Source organism: Triturus cristatus, chromosome 11, assembly GCF_964204655.1.
Source record: "Triturus cristatus chromosome 11, aTriCri1.1, whole genome shotgun sequence".
Lineage (NCBI taxonomy): Eukaryota > Metazoa > Chordata > Amphibia > Caudata > Salamandridae > Triturus > Triturus cristatus.
Genome location: NC_140594.1, coordinates 28991370 through 29013186, shown reverse-complemented (window position 1 = coordinate 29013186; position 21817 = coordinate 28991370). Strand labels below are relative to the sequence as shown.

The following is a 21817-nucleotide window of genomic DNA, read 5'->3' as shown; positions in this document are numbered from 1 at the left end:
GTTTGGGGTTCAGGCTTCCTTACCTATAGTGGGCGGTGCATAGATGAACCCCCGCCTTCTACCTCTGCTTTGAGGTATTGTGTTTGGGGTTCAGGCTTCCTTACCTGTAGTGGGCGGCAGGGGCGGCCTTAGGCATGTGCAAGCTGTGCACCTGCACAGGGCCACCAAACCCCCCAGGGGCCACCATGAGGAATCGGATACAATACATATTCGTGGCGGCCCCTGGCAGGGATTTGGCGCATGAACGACTGAGGCGTGCTAAATCCAATGTGATGCACGCTGAATGGTTGTTCTTATACTCTTTTCCTTTCTAACCCAGTCTCGTCTTTGTGTGTGGTCGGCCTTGTTTCGGGCTCTTCTGGTAGGTCTTGTGCTTGTTTAGAACTTTTTTTCCAGGAGAATCGAGCTTGTTTTAATAGTCCAGATCTGGCACCTCCGGAGGCTCGCATGCGCGCGCATGCGCAGTGCCCGCGAGTCCCGCAGCGAAGGGGTTACAGATGCACCATGCATCACTGGCGGCAGGAGGGGTGGCAGCACCCGTGCCCGGCGTGCAGCGAGCAGCACCGAGACCGGCCGAGGCCATGCACCGGCGCGCCTAGAGACCCTGGGCAAGAAAGGCCGCCTTGCAGAGGATAGCATGCCAGTGTGCAACCTTTGGTGCCAGCTGCGAGGTGAGCAGCCCGAGGGTCAGGGCATGGGGAGGGGGAGTGAGGAGGTCAGCGTGTGCCACTGCAGAGTGAACCCGAGGGAAGGTGAGCCATTGGACGAGGGTGTGGGGAGCCCTGGGGAGGAGGGCAGATCAGGCGTAGGAATGTATCCCAGCCCGTGGGGGTGAGGAGCCGGGGGCGTGGGGAAGGTTGGGTGAGGATGTTATTGTAGATGGTGTGTGCTTTGGGTCTGGGTGGAGGTAAGCCATGTGAGGTGGCGAGCTGGAGGTATTCTGGTGGTCATGGGAAGGGAGGGCATGATGAATCGTGAGAGAGAGCCTCTCTCTCACGATTCATCTCTGAGAGGGCGCGGGTCGGAGAGGTGGTCTCCGTACGCCAGGGGTAGGGAGTGGTACAGATCGGCGCTGTATGTGCAGGGAAGAGTGAGTCAGGAGTGCAGGGGCGGTGTTTACTTGTGGCTGAGGGGAGGCATGGTGACTTTTGGAGGTGTAACTTGGGAGGCACGGTCGTATTGGGGGGAAGAGGAGAGCAGGGTACGAGGTGTTAGACGAAATGTTAAGGATTCATTAAAATGATTACAATTACTTATCAACAATCATGAAAACAGAGCATGAAGCTGATACTTGTGATCTAATGAGTGGATCTGCCGGCACAAATCTTTTAAAACATCGAGTGTTCGAATGTACTTGGCATTTGGTTATGTCTGTTTATATGGTGTTGAGGCAGACATGAAATGCAAGCACCTATGGATGGACGCCTGGAATAGGATGGCAGTGCCTACCCATGTTAACTCAATCTAATGCCCTTTTGCAGAGACCTTGGTAGGCGACTGGCTTCTTGATCATTTCTTTAATTACATTCCAGTGCTTGTCATGTGACTAGCAGAGAAAACTAGTTTACCTAGTCCTCAGTTTGCAATTGGTGAAGCAGCCTTCTCTGTCCATACTAGGGGCATAGTTACCATTGGTTCAGCAAGTACAGTGGTACTGAGACCCAAAACCCTCAGGGGCCCATTGAACCCTGATAATTGCTATATTTTACTTCCTGAGCAGCAGCCAAAGGGGCCATTTTCCTTGCTTATGCCACGGCCCATGGGGTCGTTGGTACATTGTGCTAGTGATTTGTACGTCTGCTTGAAAGTTGTCTCCTGACTGGATGTTCCTTGCACATTAATTTTGCTTCAGTGAACCTCTAGTGCCTTTTCATAGCCTTAGGACTCACTGTAATTAATCCTTGTTTAATAGGTGCTCTGAAAGCGAGCAGAACTGGTTGCTGGAATATGGCACTATACAAGAAACCTTAATGAAATATATTGTATTTTGTCTTTTGACAATGTGGTAAAGTGGACGAGTCTTTGGTTACCTGTAGGCTGTCTTCAGGTTCAGTTAGTGACGTACTGAGACAGGTCTCTGTGTGCCATGATTTCAAGGTAGCTTACTCTCTTCCTGCTAAGGTCACTTCCCAAATAGATCATGAACTATTCTCCAGGCTCTACTGTTCTTAGTGGACTGAGAAAACAGACCTTGTATGCCAAGTCGCATGATCTACCCTATAGTTTTATAACACTCTTCAAATAAACCTTCCATATGTGGCTAGTCCTCATAATGTGTTATACATGTAGTGGGAAGGGTAATTACTATCAATCAGTCAGGGTTTGTAAAGCTCAGCTGCTTCACACATAAGGGTCTCGAGGCGGTGTGGGATTCATGCTGCTGGATCATGCTGCTTGTTGGTTGAACAGCGAGGTCTTGTGGTCCTTCCTGAACTGCTGGAGCGATGGTGAGGCTCTGAGGTGCAGGGGGAGGGTTTTCAGGTCTTCACTGCCAGGTGGGAGAAGTAGCGGCCTCCACTGTTTTATCAGCGGCTGCATTGGGTGGCTGCTAGGGAGATGGTTCTGGAACATATTTTCCTGGTAGGTTGGTGGAACTTCACTCGTTCATTAAGGTATGCTGGACCTTCATTGTGTAGTCCAGGGAAGACATGGCTTGGCAGTTCGGGCTGGACTGTTCCCATGAGGCACAGGGTCAAGGCTGATTTGCATATGGCCATGTCTGAACTGGGGTGGTGTGGTGAGCAAAAAAACGATGGAGTTAGGCCCAGATCTCTGTACTGGGGTGAATGTATGACATTGTTCTGCATTCTGTCCATCAACTGTTGTTTTTGCAAGAAAATAAAAATGACACATCAAAATCTTTCAGCAGCCTCCACTGCTGATTGTCTTCTTTTTTTCCCTACCCACTGCTAGCCTCGCCCGCTGCATTGCAAGCAAAATGAAGAGAATTCGAGTACACAAATCTGGTTATTCGAAACGAAAGAGAAAGGTGGCTCAGGAGGCTTTCGTAGTGTCACAGGAAGGAGCAATCCTGAACTTTATCACCCAAGGGAAACCTAAAGATGGAGAATCCTCTGGCCAGAGTACTGCTGATGCACTTGGTAAAACAGGCGCTGACGACCATAAAGAAGAACAAAACAATGATGATATCCATGAGCAGAATGATACTCATGAGCAGACCAATGAAAATGAACAAGGTGACTCTGAAATTGATACAAACATGCAGCAATTACCAACTCAGGATGAGGATTATTACAAAAGACTCTCAGACAGAGAAACTTAAACATCATTCATCGGTCCATCAACATCTGGCATTCTGAAGGAGGTTCAGCGTTTACACACGGATGATGCTGGTATTGAAAAGGAAGCCAAAGAGCAAGACCATGTTACAGACCCGTGTTCTGAATATGATTTATGTGATTGGAGGGATCCTACTTTGTGGCCGAACTCTCTTACGGACGCGCAACGTGTTTTTCTTGTTGAAAGGGGTCCCTCCAGAGACCCAGATTCTAAAACAAAGTATCCAAGTGATGAGCACTCAAAAAGTAAACGTCGTTTTTCTGTTACCATGTTACTGGTCATCTAACGCCTTTTCTGGACGTTTTATTAAAACACCTTCCTGAGCTCCGCCCCGCCCGGACCCCCTCTTCCGGGGCCCCCTACCTGCGCTCCCTGCACAGGGCCACCATGAGCCTAGAGCCGCCCCTGCCGCCCACTACAGGTAAGGGAAGCCTGAACCCCAAACACAATACCTCAAAGCAGAGGTAGAAGGAGAGGGTCACCTATGCCCCGCCCACTACAGGTAAGGATGCCTGAACCCCAAACTCAATACCTCAAAGCAGAGGTAAAAGGTGGGGGTTCACCTATGCACCGCCCACTATAGGTAAGGAAGCCTGAACCCCAAAAACAATACCTCAAAGAAGAGGTAGAAGGGAAGGGTAGCCCAGGCATTGCCACTCCACGTAATGGATTACAAAATAAAACATTCCAAAAGTTCTTGGGTGATTGCGACTCTGCACACAGCATGGTGAGGAGGCAAACGCGTGATACTTACATGTCCTTTTCCAGCCTCCATAGAGGCCAGGAGCAGTGCTGGTAAATCTGCAATCTCCCACGATACTAAACTCAGTTGTATCCTCAAAGCCTTTTAATAGAATTCCTAGGAAGACCGAACAACCTTTTAACAATTATTCTATTCAACATGTTCATCCGTCCAAAGGAGGTGACGCCATATAAGGCAGTGCAGTGATTTTGGCCTTAAATGTTTTCAAAATTGGGGCAATAAGTAGCCACGTTAACAACGATCCAACTGATAGAGGCCGCCCTGCACGGGGACATTTTTGCCTAATGATATTCAAGGGATAATCCCACCTTACATCAAATTTAAAATAAATTCTTAAGTATTTATAAATGTTTACTTGCCCCAGTTGACTTCCTAACAAGTATCAGCTACATTTAAGACCTGCACTGGAGACAAAAGACGTCCACGCTCATGTATTCATCTTTCTCGTCTGCTGGGCGACAAGCAAAGTTTCTGCACTGAGTTGCACGAAAGAGAGAGATCAGAAATGGTCTCTATTTACAAAGATAAGCAGCATTTCTGCTCTCTCCTTGCACTGCCGCACTGTGTGCCGCCGAGCGCCAATGCAAGCACCCGTGCACCCTGCTGTAAGGATGTCTGCATCTCAGGCAGGATTGTGTGTGCAGGAAGGTCCCTGCCTGCAAAGAAACAATTTATCGAGGCACGTGCCTTGCTCTGTGTGTTCTTCAGCATGACACTTGGAACGCGGAAGTAACACGCAGAATTAAAGATATTTCTCCTCGTTAGGCCTCACTGGGGAAGGCATAGTTTTTTTTACGTTTCCCAGCTTTACTAACTTTTAATAATCTGGGAATACACGAAAATGCATGGGTGCATTCATGGGCACGCCCGTGCTCTACCCATGGAACGCCTCCCAGCTTGAACTGTGTTGCAGCGCAAGCAGCTGCGCTGCGTTACATTTCTTTACAAAGCCACGCTGAGTGGCGCAAAGTGCCCCAAAGTGCCCCATGCATGGCTTTGTAAATATTACTGAAGCGTTTGTGTTGTGAGCAAATGGGCAACAGAACGGCTTGATAAATCTGGGGAGAAGCTTACACCCTGTCCACATTTTTAGTGCGTTTGTGCATCATAACATTATTTGCTAATAAATCTAGTTCTCTCAGCAGCGGCCTTTGTATTTTCCACGAGGACTAAATCGTCCGCAGACAGACGACAAGAGAATATGTTGATTGGTCTAATTTCATGAGAAATGAAGTAGAGCCGGACAGAGGCCAGAACAAGGCTGGGGCCAAGACACAGCCCTGGTTTCGCCCTCCCAACAACCCATGGCTTGCATCCCACTCCACGCTGGCCCAGTGGTCCGCGTGTAGCCGCTCAGTCCTTTCAACGGACCCCGGGGAGGCTTAGGTTGACCAGTTTATTTCCTCGCACTTCGCGATTAGTGATGTCAGAAGCAGGCAGCCTCTGGCTGTGGCCCTTCGTCCTGTGGCTTCGCTGAAACTCCTCCCACCCCTCAGAATGAAAGACTTGCCTTGCTCCATCGGAGCAGGTGATGTAAACTCAGCTTGCATGTACCTTCCTGCATGTACCTTCCCTGTGGACTCCAGCATGGATAGCAGCCAGTGACTGCCGGATTCACAACTTGACCCCTCTTCCGTAGGGGATGAATACAGACATCTCTCTAACTATTTGGGCTGCGCCCCCTTTTAGTAGAGTTTGCCTGTATACACTATCAGCCACCTGGATCGAAAAGTTAATACACTTCTAGAATGTTCTGCTGACGCGAACACAAGCAGAAGAACCTTCACTGGAGGTTTATGCTGCTGTAATTTTCTCTTCAGATAGAACAACATATTGTGCATTAGTTACGAACTAATAATTTGTGCAAACTATATTTGGAATGTAAAGGGCTGCCCATATCTTCTCAAGTGTCTCCTTCCCTGTAGACGGAGCCTTCTGGAGATTAAAATCCCCGTCCTAAATAACACCTCAAGCAGGTACACAGAGCAGAGGCTCGCCTGAGCATCACTTGGTACAAGTAGACGAAGCTTGCACCCCAAAGGCAACGCTTCAAAGGAAGGGATGTGGAGAGGGGCACCCGTGAATCACTTGGTACAAGTAGATGAAGCCTGGACCCCACAAGCAACGCCTCAAAGCAGAGGGAAGTGGGGGCGGGAGGGGTCACCTGTGCATCGCTTGGTACAAGTAGACGAAGCCTGCACCTTACAATCAACTCCTCAAAGCGCACCTAGATGCGAATCTGCAGAGCCAGGGAGCTGTCCGGGTGCTGTATGAAGTGACCCCCGTAGAGCCAGGAAGCTGTCAGGGTGCTGTATGAAGTGACCCCCGCAGAGCCAGGGAGCTGTCCGGGTGCTGTATGAAGTGACCCTGCAGAGCCAGGGAGCTGTCCGGGTGCTGTATGAAGTGACCCTGCAGAGCCAGGGAGCTGTCCGGGTGCTGTATGAAGTGACCCTGCAGAGCCAGGGAGCTGTCCGGGTGCTGTATGAAGTGACCCTGCAGAGCCAGGGAGCTGTCCAGGTGCTGCCTGTAGTGACCCTGTAGAGCCAGGAAGCTGTCAGGGTGCTGTATGAAGTGACCCGCCAGAGCCAGGGAGCTGTCCGGGTGCTGTATGAAGTGACCTCGCAGAGCCAGGGAGCTGTCCGGGTGCTGTATGAAGTGACCCTGCAGAGCCAGGGAGCTGTCCGGGTGCTGTATGAAGTGACCCTGCAGAGCCAGGGAGCTGTCCGGGTGCTGTATGAAGTGACCCGCCAGAGCCAGGGAGCTGTCCGGGTGCTGTATGAAGTGACCTCGCAGAGCCAGGGAGCTGTCCGGGTGCTGTATGAAGTGACCCTGCAGAGCCAGGGTGCTGTCCGGGTACTGTATGAAGTGACCCTGCAGGGCCAAGGAGCTGTCCAGGGCACTGTCTGAAGTGACCTCGCAGAGCCAGTGAGCTGTCTAAGTGCTTTCCGAAGTGATCCTGTAGGGCCAAGGAGCTGTCCTGGAGCTGTCTAGGGGCTGCCTGTAGTAACCCTGCAGAGACATGGAGCTGTCCAGGTGCTGTCTGAAGTGACCCCGCAGGGCCAGGTAGCTGTCAGGGTGCTCTCTGAAGTGACCCTGAAAAGCCAGGGAGCTGTCCGGGTGCTGTATGAAGTGACCTCGCAGAGCCAGGGAGCTGTCCGGGTGCTGTATGAAGTGACCCTGCAGAGCCAGGGTGCTGTCCGGGTACTGTATGAAGTGACCCTGCAGGGCCAAGGAGCTGTCCAGGGCACTGTCTGAAGTGACCTCGCAGAGCCAGTGAGCTGTCTAAGTGCTTTCCGAAGTGATCCTGTAGGGCCAAGGAGCTGTCCTGGAGCTGTCTAGGGGCTGCCTGTAGTAACCCTGCAGAGACATGGAGCTGTCCAGGTGCTGTCTGAAGTGACCCCGCAGGGCCAGGTAGCTGTCAGGGTGCTCTCTGAAGTGACCCTGAAAAGCCAGGGAGCTGTCCGGGTGCTGTCTGAAGTGACCCCGCAGGACCAGAGAGCTGACCAGGTGCTGTCTGAAGTGACCTCTCAGAGCAGGGGAGCTGTCTGACGTGACCATGCAGGGCCAGGAAGCTGTCCAGGTCCTGTCTGAAGTGACCCTACAGAGCCAGCGAGTTGCCCAGGTGCTGTCTGAAGTGACTTAGCAGAGCCAGGGAGCTGTTCAGGTGCTCTCTGAAGTGACCCTGCAGGGCCAGGGAGCCCTCGAGGTGCTGTTTGAAGTGACCACGCAGAATCCGGGAGCTTTCCAGGTGCTGTCTGAAAAGAACCTACAGGGCCAGGGAGGTGTCCACATGATGACAGCTCTGGGCACTCAGTCCACTTCCTCAGCACCTGCGTGGTGCTGTTGAGTTGCTGCTGCTCTAGGCAGGAGTCAGAGAGCTGTCCAAGTGCTTAAACAGGTCGAGGCACTCTGTGTGACTTTGAGTGGCCTCATAAATCATGAGTAAGGTGAAACAGCGCAAATCGCTGCACTGCCTTACTCTGCACCCTGGAGGTGTTCCAAGGGTGTTGCGGTGCGTTTTTCCACTCAACACCAATGGAATTTGATGTTGCCCCAGGTTTGAAAAGGGATGTAAACCTGGGGAAGCACCAAATCCGTACACCTCCTGAGGTGAGGCATAACAAGGAGAAATGTGTTCATTTTCCTTGTTTTTTCCCCTTTTTTGCCCTCATCTAAAGATAATGCAAAGTTTACGATAAAAAGTTGTCTTTCTTCTTTGATAGACAGATTCACAAAGATATTTACTCAACCAAAATATATCTAGTTAGCAAAAAATACCCCCAATATTATGTAAAGCTACCTTGGTTATGTGAATGTGCACATATAGAATATTATTACGTGTCCGCAAACCTGCTCACCCAGTGAGTTGTAGATGCTCCGCGAGAGGAATAATGTTTATAGATCAGTCTCAATGCTTATCGTTTTGGAGAAAGTAGTGGAGAAGCATGCCCACAGACAATTTCGTAGAATCTCAAGACCATTTCATGCCTCTCAGTCGGGGTTTAGGATGGGACACAGCACTGAATCCACCCTGAATCCACCCTGAATCCACCTTGCTGGGAGTCATGCAACATCTTAGACGGCTCCTAGATGAGGGCGAGACAGCTGCGCTGATTCCTCTTGATCTTAACGCGGCCGTCTATACTGGGTGCCATGTCTCTCTTATTAAGAGCCTGGTTGAGATAGGTATCTAGGGAATGGCCTTGCTTGGTTGACATCTTTCCTAGAAGACCAGTCTTTCGAGGTGATCTCTGCCACGGACTCCTTGGAGCGACATGTGCTTCATTCAGGAGTCCCTCAAGGAATCTTCAGTAACCCGCAGGAAGCTGTCACGGTGCTAAGGTAGCTCCAGTGGTCAGCACCCGGTGAGAGTTGTCCAGGAGTTGAAGTGCCGCCCCCCGCCCTCCCCCCCCCCCCCTCCCCCCAGGCAGTCTGATCATGCAGAAAGTTGCTCAGTAAGTGAGGAACCTGCAGAAGCCCAGGAGGCGTCGAGTTGTCAGCACCTGGTGGGAGCTGTCCAAGTGCTGAAGCCCTCCCTCCCCCCCCCCCCCCCTTGCAGGAGACAGTCTGCTCAGGCAGGAGGCCGCTCAGGAAGGGTTGTACACCGGCAGAAGCCCAGGAGCTGTCCCGGTCCAGGTAACAAGTCCTCCGCACCTGCAAGAACTGTCCAGGATTTGAAGTAGCCTGCTGGAGCCAGAGAGCGGTGTACGTGCTGAACTAGCGCAAAACATCCAAATCTCACCCCCTACAGGGAGCTGTCCAAGTGCTTATATCAGCCTGCATGACCCAGGGAGCTTTCCAGGTGCTGAATGAGCGCCAAACACCCAGACTTCACCACTTGCAGGAAGCTGTCCAAGTGCCGGTAGCCTACAACCCAGGGAGCACTCCAGATACTGAATGAGTGCCAAACACCTGGACCTCACCACCTGCAGGGTCCTGTCCAAGTGCTGATATCCTGCAGGAGCCAGGGAGCTCTCCAGGTGCTGAACGAACACCAAACACCCATACCTCACAACCTGCAGAAGCCAGGGAGCTGTCCAAGTGCAGGAGCCACTAAGTTGTCCAAGTTTTGATATCATCCTGCGGGACCAAGGGAGCGTTCCAGGTGCTGAAAGAGGGCATAAAACCCAGACTTCACGCTCACCACCTACAGGGAGCTGCCCAAGAACTGTTAGAGCTTCAGGTACTCTGTCCTGAGTACCTGCTGGGAGTTCTCAAAGTCTCGGTATCAGCCTGCAGGAATCCCGGAAGCTGTCCAAGTCATGATATCAGCCTGCAGGAGCCAGGGAGCTAACTTAGTACTAAGAGAGCTCGAGACATCCAGGTCTTAGCACCTGCTAGGAGCTATCCAGGTGCCTAAGTGATCCTGCGCGAGCCAGGGAGCGATCCCTGTGCTGAGAGAGGTCCAGGCACCGAGGTCTAAGCACTTTGGAGGGAGCTTTCCAGGGAAGAAGAGACCCCACGGGAGCCAGCGAGTGGTCCCTGTGCTGGGAGGTCCAGGCAGCAAGGTCTCAGCACTCTGGAGAGAGCTATCCAGGTAAAGAGGAGAGCACACAGGAACGATCCCTGTGCTGAGAAAGGTCCAGACATCGCGGTCTCAGCACCTTGAAGGGAGATGTCCAGGTGAAAAAGAGACCCCTCAGGAGCCATGGAGCTGCCCAAGTGCTGACAGAGCGCCGAACACTGCGTCATCGTTGTCACTGCCTCTAGGGAGCTATCCAGGTGCTGAAGTGAACCTACAAGATCCAGGGAGCTTTACCCGCTGCTGAAGTCAAACTGCGTGAGCCGCCCAGGTGCTACAGTGACCCTGCAGGAGCAAGAGGTGTCCTGATGCTGAAGTGATCCTCCAGGAGGCAGGAGCTGTCCAGGTGCTGAAGTGAATCTGCAGGAGTTGTCCTGGTGCTGAAGTGAAATTTTAGGAGCCAGGGAGCTGTCCAGGTGCTGAAGTGAACCTGTGGGAGATATTCTGGTGCTATGGTGACACTGTAGGAGGGAGGGAGCTGTAAAAGTCCTGAAGTGAATCTGCTGGAGGTATTCTGGTGCTATAATGACACTGTAGGAGGGAGGGAGCTGTCTAGGTGCTGAAGTGGCCCTGCAAGAGCCGGGGAGCTGTCCAGGTTCTGAAGTGACTGCGGGAGCATGATGTGTTCTTTTGCAGAAGTGACCCTGCGAGACTAGGAGGTGGCCTGGTGCAGAAGTGAAACTGTAGGAGCCAGGGAGCTGTCCAAGTGCTGAAGTGAACCTGCGGGAGGCAGGGAGCTGTCCAGGTGCTGAAGTGAATCTGCAGGAGTTGTCCTGGTACAGAAGTGAAACTGTAGAAGTCATGGAGCTGTCCTAGTGCTGAAGTGACCCTGCAGGAGGCAGGGAGCTGTCCAGGTGCTGAAGTGAACATGCAGGAGGTATCCTGGTGCTGAAGTGAAATTGTAGGAGCCAGGGAGCTGTCCAGGTGCTGAAGTGAACCGGTGGGAGATATGCTGGTGCTATAATGACACTGTAGGAGGGAGGGAGCTGTCTAGGTGCTGAAGTGGCCCTGCAAGAGCCGGGGAGCCGTCCAGGTTCTGAAGTGATGATGTGTTCTTTTGCAGAAGTGACCCTGCGAGACCAGGAGGTGGCCTGGTGCAGAAGTGAAACTGTAGGAGCCAGGGTGCGGTTCTGGTACAGAAGTGAAGATGTAGGAGCCTTGGAGCTGTCCAAGTCTGAAGTGAACCTGCAGGGAGCTGTCCAGGTGCTGAAGTGAACCTGCAGGAGTTGTCCTGGTACAGAAGTGAAACTGTAGAAGTCATTGAGCTGTCCTAGTGCTGAAGTGCCCCTGCAGGAGGCAGGGAGCTGTCCAGGTGTTGAAGTGAACATGCAGGAGGTGTCCTGGTGTTGAAGTGAACCTGGGGGAGATATTCTGGTGCTATTGTGACACTGTAGGAGGGAGGGAGCTGTCCAGGTTCTGAAGTGACTGCAGGAGCATGATGTGTTCTTTTGCAGAAGTGACCATGCGAGACTAGGAGGTGGCTTGGTGCAGAAGTGAAACTGTAGGAGCAAGGGTGCGGTCCTGGTGCTGAAGTGAACATGTAGGAGGCTGGGAGCTGTCCAAATGCTTAAGTGAACATGCAAGAATTGTCCTGGTACAGAAGTGAAACTGTAGGAGCCAGGGAGCTGTCCTGGGTAAGAGCGTGCAGAGCGCTTGCGTGCGTACTACTGGTCTTTTTAAAACTGCCCGTTTTGTATCTTGTTTAAAAGTTGCTTTATTATCCCCTGCTTTTATTGTTAGCTTTTTAGTTGGCCTCTCACCTGCACGATAAAACGCACATCGTCCCGCTGTTGGGCGGATCCTTTCCCTAGATAATTCGGAGCCTGTCGGCCACATTGGTTGTACTTTGGACGCCTGGCGGCGCCATTTTGGGCATCTGACGGTCTAGTCGTCACAAGGACGCTAGACGGCTTCATAAGGGGGGTAAATCAGGTGGTCTGCCTTACTGGGTAAGAGCGTGCAGAGCGCTTGCGTGCGTACTACTGGTCTTTCTAAAACTGCCGTTTTGTATCTTGTTTAAAAGTTGCTTTATTATCCCCTGCTTTTATTGTTAGCTTTTTAGTTGGCCTCTCACCTGCACGATAAAACGTACATCGCACCGCTGTTGGGCGGATCCTTTCCCTAGATAATTCGGAGCCTGTCGGCCACATTGGTTGTACTTTGGATGCCTGGCGGCGCCATTTTGGGCATCTGACGGTCTAGTCGTCACAAGGACGCTAGACGGCTTCATAAGGGGGTCATGCGGACGCGCAGCGGACTCGCGCAGCGGAATCGCCGGATTTCCGCCGGAGTTACGCCTGAGTTCAGCCCGTCTGCGCCCGTCCGCGCTGAGGAAGGGCTGCGGGACGGGCTGGCCAGTATGGATAGATCTCCGTTGCCGCAGGTCTTTTGTTTATATTCCATGCAGGAGCTGATTGCCCTCAAGCCTTCCCCCTTAGTATGCCACCATAGGTTTTCGCCTGAAGGCCTTTTATGTTCTGTAGTATGTCATACTTGTAATAGTACTTTATCGCCTTCGTGCTCTAATAATGGGTTGAATTTTGTGCCTATTACCCGAGGGAATGATTCTCAACTCAGAAAGGGCTTCATTGTTAATGCTAGGTCTCTCATTAAAAACAATGTGGCTTTTCATGAGTTTGTGACCGCGAGGAAACCCTCTTGGGTTTTTGTTACTGAAACATGGGCGTCGGACTCTGCGGGTCATGATTTACGGATGGCTATCCCTGATGGCTATGCCCTGCAGAGACCCGATCGAACAAGATGTAGGGGTGGTGGTTTGGCCATTCTACGTGAAATCTCTTTGGCCTGTAGTATTAAAGCTTTGTCTCAGTCGTCTGACTCTTTCGAGGCCTTGTATTTTTGTATTTCTTGCTTCCGGTCTGTATCATTTACAGGTGTTCTTATTTACAGACCACCTGGCCCTAGATCTTCTTTTAGTTGTGAGCTGCTTAGAATCCTGGAACCCTACTTTGGTAAGTCTCATCTGACCATTCTTGGAGATCTAAATTTTCATTTAGATGATGTGGGTTCCAATGACACACTCTCCTTGGTTGACTCGCTTGATGCATGTGGCTTCAGCCAATTGGTATGTAGCTCTACCCATCGAGCGGGACATATCTTAGATGGGGTGTTTTCTAACGATCCAAGGTTGTCAGTTGTTTCCCCCGTACGGCTGATTTGGTCTGACCATTTGGCAGTGCCTTTAGAACTAGCAGTCCCCCTTGGAGAGGTGCCTAAATTGAGCCCCATCAATAGAGTACCTAAAAGATGTTATAAGAACATTACCAATGAATCTCTTATTCCTTTCATTGGGGCTATTTCACATTTTGCAACCAAGGAAGTAGATGAGGCGGCACAACAGCTCGTTAATTCCATCTCTAGAGCGGTAGATGTGTTAGCTCCTGTTTCTCTTCGATATGTGGCAAGACGGAAGCCTTCTGCTCCGTGGTTCTCTGAGCCATTGAGGCTCTTGAGGCAGGGCGTTAGGCGACAGGAAAGAAAATGGCGGAAATTTTGGGACCCTAGGGAAAGAGAGACATATAAACATTTGCTGCGAGATTATAAGGCCAGGGTGATCAAGGAAAAGCAGGAGTTTTTCTCTAACCTCACCTCTTCCTTGTCGTCATCTAATGAACTTTTTAAGATCGTGGATTCCCTTTGCTCTCTTCAGGTGCCTGATCCTGTGGTAGGGTCACAAGAGCTATGTAACAAAATTTCGGAGTTCTTTCATAATAAAATTGAGGAAATTTATCTTGCCCTGGAATCACAGAGGAGTATTTTGGGAACTCATTCTTCCTTGGCCCTGAAAAAAATGGAGGTTTGGAATAGAGATCCTTTTAAGACCTTTACTCACTTCCCTCCGTTGTCCCGTGAGGAGTTGGAGCTTTTGTTGAAAAAGACAAAATCAGCCTCTCCTCTGGACCCTTGTCCCCTGAATGTGCTGAAATCATGTCAGGATAGGCTATTACCTCCTTTGTTGGAGGTGATGAACAATGCCATGACACAGGGGACGTTTCCAGTAGCCTGGAAAAAGACGATAGTGAGGCCCTTGCTAAAGAAGCCCACCCTAGATCCAGAAATATTGAAAAATTTCCGTCCGATATCTTTGCTACCCGCCCCAGCTAAATTGCTGGAATCCCACTTGAATCTCCATCTGCCGGCTTTTCTGGACTCTTCTGGCTATCTGGATAATTCCCAGCATGGTTTCAGAAAATGGCATAGTACGGAGTCGGCACTTACTATGGTGGTGAATAACATCCGGATGAAGGTGGACCAAGGTCAGACTACTCTTTTGGTCCTTTTGGATCTTACGGCAGCCTTTGATACCCTGTCTCCCTCAACTTTAACATCTCACCTGAGGGAGGCAGGAGTAGCGGGTTCGGCCCTGAGCCTTCTGTCCTCTTTCCTAGAACTAAGAGAACAGAGGGTCAAACTTGGAGAGTTCCTCTCCCCTGCTAAATCCCTGCAATGTGGGGTGCCACAGGGGTCGGTTTGAGTCTGACCCTTTTCAACATCTATGTGGCCCCTCTTGCTAGGTTGGTGAAGGCTATGGGGTTGGAGGTGGTGTCATACGCCGACGATACCCAAATTATGGTATCCCTAGCTCATTCGGCCTGTACCTCCGCGCTCAGTTTCAGGAACTGTATGCAAGCAGTCTCAGAATGGATGATTCAAAACTCCCTGAAGCTGAACGCTGAAAAAACAGAGGTACTGATTTTTGATAATAACCAGGACATCTGGTCTAATGAGTGGTGGCCCCCATCTTTGGGATCCTGCCCTATACCATCTTTTTTGGCTAGGAATCTCGGCGTTATATTTGACAACTCATTGAACATGACTCTACAAGTCAATAGAACGGTGGCCACCTGCTGGGGGGTTATTAAGATTCTGAGGAGAATCGCCCACTACCTCTCCCCTCAGGCGCGTAAGCAAACGGTAGTTGCTTTAGTAGGTTCAAGATTGGACTACTGTAATGCACTATACGCTGATATTAACAAGGGTCTCATCTCTCGCCTCCAGGTAGTGCAGAATGCTGCGGCAAGATTTGTGGTCACTGCACCCTTTTTGTCTTCGGCTACCTTAGTTAGAAAGGGTTTGCATTGGCTTCCAATCCAGCAGAGGATTGTGTTTAAACTCTTGTGGTTGGTGTTTGGAGCCCTACCCTCTGGTCCTTCTAATGCATCAGGCTCTCTGTTAACTTTATATACTCCCAGTAGGTGCTTGCATTCTTCTGAGAAGAATCTTTTGGCAGTTCCTCGGGTAAAGAATGTCCGATGGGGTAGTAGAGCTTTTTCCAATCTGGCCCCCCGTCTTTGGAATGCCCTTCCTGTAGAAATTAAGGCCCAACCATCATTAGTCCAGTTTAAAAAAGCGCTCAAAACATGGTGTTTTATCAAGGCTTACCAGTAAGCAAGTTTATCTTATCTACCTAGTTTTTGGTTAGGCGCCTTGATGCCCAGGGGGCTGAGTTGCGCTCTACAAATCTATTTTCATTCATTCATTCATTCAAGTGCTGAAGAGTACCTGCTTGTTTCTGAGAAGTGCTGGTACTCTCCAATTAAAAGTATTACATTTCTCTTCAGAAGTGCCGGTACTGTCCCTCTCAAAATTAAAAAGTGCCGGTACTCCATACCGGACTGTACCGGCCTGTTTAAAGCACTGACACAGAAACTCCTCATGTAACTGCAAAGCACCCAGAACGCCTCTGCCATACTCATCCTCAACATCCACCACCCCAGCCACATCACCGACCATCTGAGAGACCTCCACTGGCTCCCAGTCAAGAAAAGAATCACCTTGAAGCTCCTCACAAATGCCTACTAAGCCCCACAAAACACCGGACCTGCATACCTCAACCACACCTCTCATTCCACGCACCCACCAGAGACCTCCGCTCTGGTCAACTGGCCCTGGCCACCATCCCACGCATCCACAAGACCACAGCTGGAGGAAGATCCTTCTCTTACCTCGCAGAAAAGACCTGAACTCTCCCCCTCAGGCAATCACTGTCACTGCCTCAATTCAGGAAGGACCTCAATACCTGGCTTATTAACTGAACCACAGCGCCCTCGACGGACCAGCAGCTCCCCCCCCCCCCCCCCCAGCACCTTGAGACCCGTACGGGTGAGTAATCGCGCTTTACAAGCCACTTGGTTGATTGATTGAACCAGGCTCGGGAGGAGCAGAACCAGTTAAACCATGAGGAAGGGGAGGAGGGCAGAGGAACGACAACAAGGAAATGAACATACAATAATGTACACTCCACCATGTGAGTATAATACATTTACAATCTGTACGTCAACACTACTAGGATGAACTGTACTTGTACTCTGCAGACAGCCTGACCAGTGTCATTGTGTCTTCGCCAGACATAGCGATGCACGTCAAAGGCCCTGGGGCCTCCATAGTAGGGATGGCACTGCTGACACATAGGGCTGGGGCACTGCTTCCACATCAGAACCATGCTTTGCCCCAAGCTGCGTCATGTTGGACAGGGATGAGGCTGCTATCTGGGTCAGGGTACTGCAGAGCTGCATCAGCTCTGAATGGATGCCTGGGGCTCGTGAAAGGTTACCGAGGTCTCCATGGTAACAGATCCTGGCGGATGACTGGTCCTGCCTTGCTTCGACTCGTGTGTTCTGCGGTTTTACATCGCTAATGTGTCTCACTCTCCCTTCTAATTGGAAGGTTAATTAGCTTATTGGGTTTAGATTTTTCTGCTCTCAAAAAAATATGGGTCACACGTTCAGATTCCACACAGTCTACTCTTGCATTCATCCTTTGAGTGCCGATCAAATAAAAAGCACTTAGTCGAGGGGCAAAAAGCTATTATAGGGCCTTGAAGCTGCGAGTCTGTGGCATCAAGTGCTATATAAACACTATCAGGCGGATAGATAAGGGCAGTAGAACCACCCAGAGCTTGAGGAGTGACGTCCATGTTTAGGGGGCTGAGCTGCCCACGGGAGGGACCCCAACATGGTGGGAAACTCCTCCCTCATGTAATGGGAGCAAGATGTGTCAGCAGTGGCCATGAAATCTCCTTCTGGATGACTTTCTAGGCGCTACTTTTCATGGTGGAGATGACAATGCAGCAGGGCACCTAGGGCCAGAGGGCAGGGCACCTGGGGCCACATGTATGAACCTATTGCACGGTTAAAAAACTCTTTGATCCTGAGTTTGAGACCACAACATAGGTTGTTTTTATGTAAAACTCACAATTTGGAAATCAGTACACTTTTATTGATTCCAAAAATGGGACACTATGCCTATTCAATATTAGTAAGGGGCGTATTGTAAGGTTTCCTTGCAAATACCAAGTGGCTAACTTACAAGCCCCTTATGCCGCCGGTATGTCACTTTTTCCCATATTAAAAGCGACACACCGACGGCGCAACAGCCTTAAAAATAAGACCGCAAATCGCTATGAGATGTATTGTGCTCGGCAACCAAAATCAGGTTGCAGAACATTGAAAAGTTTCCAACTCCTGGGTTGGGGGTTGTAAATCATTCGCAAAAGGGAAATGGACCCTAGGACTTCTTCTCCTCTGTGAATATAAAAACAAAAAAGTTTGTTGGGAGTCGGCAGTGGCATAACAATAGCCCCTGCAGTGGGGGGGGGACTGTGCTCCTGGGGGGCCCCCTCCAGCACTGTCCTCGGGCTGCAGGCCCTTGTTTGAGAGCTCCTGACTGGGTCCAAAGCGTGTAGCCCCCCCATGTACTTTGCAGGGGGTCCCTCAAGTTTTGTTACTCCAGTGGGAGTAGGCAGTTGTCCAATGGACCTCTGCGAACGCTCACACAATTGTCTCAAAAAAAGAAAGCCCTATTTCTTGTAAGGATAACGGGCAATATTTTTTTTAAGTTTACTTTGTTTGATGACGATCACAGACGGGGTGCTGCTGACCCTAGAAGGTCACCTTCTCTCTGATCACCACCAATTCAAACAAGTATACATTTGTAATGTACTGTATTAATATTCATGAGGTAGGTCGGATTACGACCTACTCCAAATCGAAATTTTACAAACTGACCCATTAGTACATAGGCCAGTTCATGAAAAATCTTTAGTGGTCACAAAAATACTAGTCGCAAATTGGGAACAGCAATTCGTACATCTGTCCCCTAGCTCCTCTGATCGACAGAAGTTCCAGCAGCCAAACCCGAGAGCAGGAGCTGAGTTATCGAGACCTCTAAGTGAGGTTTTTTGTTTATTTTGCAGAGTTTTATATAGTGCAAACTTGACCCGAATCCAATCAGATATCAGAGCGCTTTACATAGCACCAGTTACGTTACATGAGGACACACATATATTTTTTTTTTTGCTTGGCACGTTGAGATTAAGTGATTTGCCCAGAATCACAGAATGTTCAGCGTCATTACCGAGACTCGAACCCAGTTCCCCAGGTCGAGCGCCCTAGCCGTTAGGCCAACTCCTCTTTTTACTGGGTGTGGTAAATTATCAATACCCCTGTGTAAGGTATTCACAGGGTGTGGTAAATTATCAAAACCCCAAAGAGCGGTATTCACTGGTTGTAGTAAATTTACTGGGTCTGGTAAATTACCAGAACCCCTGAATGAGGTATTTGCTGGGTGTTGTAAATTATCGAGACCTCCGAGTGAGGTATTTACAGGGTGTGGTACATTATCGAGACCCCCGAGTGAGGTATTCACTGGGTGTGGTAGTATTGATTCCTCCGAGGGAGGTATTGTTTCTGTGTGTGGTAAATTAGCTAGACCCCCAAGTGAGGTATTTGCTTGGTGTGGTAAATTATCGAGACCCCCGAGTGAGGCATTTACTGGGTGAGGTAAATTATTTATAACTTCAAGGGAGGTATTTACCGGGTGTGGTAAATTATTGATTCCCCTGAGTGAGGTACGTACTGGATGTGGTAATTACGTCCTGTTCTGAGTTTTGCATGAGAGAATGATGCATTACATGTGTACTCAGTGCTCCCCACCCAGATTCTCACATTGCACCATTTTTCCTGCCCATTTTCCCTGTTAAATTTTGCCAAGATTTTCTGGGGAGAGTTGCGGTGGTGTCATAATTACCGATCATCCTGTACTTCTGGTTATGAATATTCATGAGGGGGATTTATACCCAGTGCATGTGATCGGCTCATTTGCACATGGCATAGTGTGGTATAGAAGTAGCTATGGAATGGGCCGTCGGTTCCTCCCCTACAGCGCCAACCCTCAGTGACGTCATCATGCTGGCGTGACCTGTGAGGCACTTTCTTCCAGTAGACCTGCCCTGGCTGGGTCGCCTTGCTCTTTCCAAGCTCTGTCCGTGCGTGGACTCCAGCCTGGGGACACTGTAGCACCCCCCCCCCCATCACGCCCCCCCCCCCCTTCATGACTTGAATCCACAGCCCTTACCGTGCTCTTCTAGTCCTCGAGGCGCTCTGCACGTGCCCACGGATTGCTGAACATGTGCGTCATTCATGCGCCTCACTGCCCCGACGAGGCAGAGCTGTGATTAAAGGGGTGCAGTCCAGGAAATGACGGGGCGCGCGTGGGCGGAGGCCGGACTCCTCGGAAGAGAGAGGCACGCCTCAGTGGCCCCAGCACGCGCCCCCTGTTTCCTGTCGGCCTTTTCTTTATTTTGACAACTCTTTTTCTGTCTCGAAATCCGACACATGTTCGAGATTGGGAGATGGCTTCTTTCCTTCCACGCACGTCACCTGGATTCTTTGTCGCCAAGAACATCGCCACTCGTCCGAGGCTGGCTTTGTTCATTAATGTCAAGGTCACTGGAATTACACGGCCCTCGTTGGACTGTGCCATGTGGCAGGGCTGCGCAAATTAGGAACACGGAAGGTGAATTACGCTGCGATTTGTGGCACATTCTGTGGCTTTATGATTTCCCCTTTTAGGACACTTTGATACAGTGTTTTACATTAGATTGTCACATCTCTGATACCAAATGACGGTGACCTCCGCCGGGGGTGTTTGGGTGAACCTGGCTGGCAGGCCGGGGGTGGGACAGCGGCTTCAAGGTTCATATCAGCTCCCATAATGCCCTCGGCTAGAGGTATGTGAGGAAGGACAGCCCTTCTCTGTGGCCTCCGTACCCCCCTGTGCCTCGCCTCCGAGTGTCACAGGCAGAGCTGGGAGCCTTAAGTCCTCCGGAGGTACTGGCGGGGCAGACATTAGTAAGCATCAGGTGTAACCGCGACCCTGCACTTGGGGCAGGGGTCGGTGCGGAGGTGGGCAGTGGGGCTCGAGGACCTGTGGTCGCAAGCAGCAGGTGAGGATACATTGATGGAGACGGCCTTCCTGACCAGCCAGTGGTGAGTGGAGCAGGGCAGGCCTGCAGTACCCGCTAGTGCCTGTAGAGCACCTCCTGCCCTGGATCCTGCCCCTGGATTCTGCCCCCTGCTCCTGGCCTGACTCCTGCCCCTGGCTCCTGCCACCTGGCTCTTGCTCCCAGCTCCTGCCCAAGGCTCCTGCCCTGGCTCCTGCGCACGGCTCCTGCCATGGATCCTGCACCTGGCACCTGCACCCTGCCCTTGGCCTGGCTCTTGCCCTGGCTCAGGCCCCCTGGTCCTGCCCACAGTTCCTGCCCTGGCTCCTGCCCCCTGGCTCCTGCACCCGGCTCCTGCAACCTGCCCTGGTTCCTACCCCCGGCTCCTGCCCTGGCTCCTGCCTTGGATCCTGCCCCTGGCTCCTGCCCCCTGGCTCCTGTCCTGGCTCCTGCCCATGGCTCCTGCCCACGGCTCCTGCCCTGGCTCCTGCACACGGCTCCTGCCATGGATCCTACCCTGGCTCCTGCCCTGGCTCAGGCCCCCGGCTCCTGCCCCCTGGTCCTGCCCACAGTTCCTGCCCTGGCTCCTGCCCCCTGGCTCCTGCCATGGCTCCTGCACCCTGCTCCTGCCCTGGCTCCTGCCCCCGGCTCCTGCCCTGGCTCCTGCCCCCGGCTCCTGCCTCCTGCTCCTACCCTGGCTCCTGCCCCCTCCCTAGCTCCTGGCTCCTGCCCCCTGCTCCTGTCCCGGCTCCTGCCCCCTGCCCCTGCTCCTGCCCCCTGCTCCTGCCCTGGCTCCTCCCCTGGCTCCTGCCCCCTCCCTAACTCCTGTCCTGGCTCCTGTCCTGGCTCCTGCCCTGGCTCCTCCTCTGGCTCCTGCCCCCTCCCTAGCTCCTGCCCCCTGCTCTTGCCCCGCACACGCACAGGGCCACTGTCTCATCATTGTTACCAGATGACCGGATGACTTTTTGCCCCACAGGGCAGGATGTTGCTCTGGTGCTTCTTTGACCTGGGAGGCGCTGCCATCAGAAATGAGCTGTCTGCGTTAACCGGAAGTGTCATTGGACCCTCATGGAATCCACATGATGAGTCTTTACTGATTCAAGGTCACTTCCGGCCTCTGGAGTGAACCCCCTAGGTTGAGCGGACATGCCTGTATGTGAAGCGTGTGACCCTCCCCTGACTGTGCTGTACCCATGTAGCCCACCCGATGCTCAAGTGGTGCCAGGCAGACCTCAGCCATCATGTTCTCTGTGTAAGCGGCTTTTCGCTTCACCGCGAGTGCCCATCTGGCCTTCCGTAGAGTCAAGAAGACATGAGGCTGACACTGAAAATGACTAAAGCATGAATGAGCGGTGCACTGTGAGGTGCCTGCACCTGTACAGCCTGCTCTGGCCTGTTGTACATGTGCACATATCTGGGACTGGCTGGTAAGGATGTTTATCCTTACAATGCTGGTCACCAGTTGACATCCAGCCTCCAGAATACTCTT

The 21817-nt window shown here is 51.4% G+C and overlaps 1 protein-coding gene across 8 annotated transcripts in view; it reads left to right on the top strand.

The window, feature by feature from the left end:
* Nucleotides 1-21817, top strand: part of RIMBP2 (RIMS binding protein 2) — a 1529140-nt gene that overhangs the window by 1155222 nt on the left and 352101 nt on the right. The window lies entirely within an intron of this gene.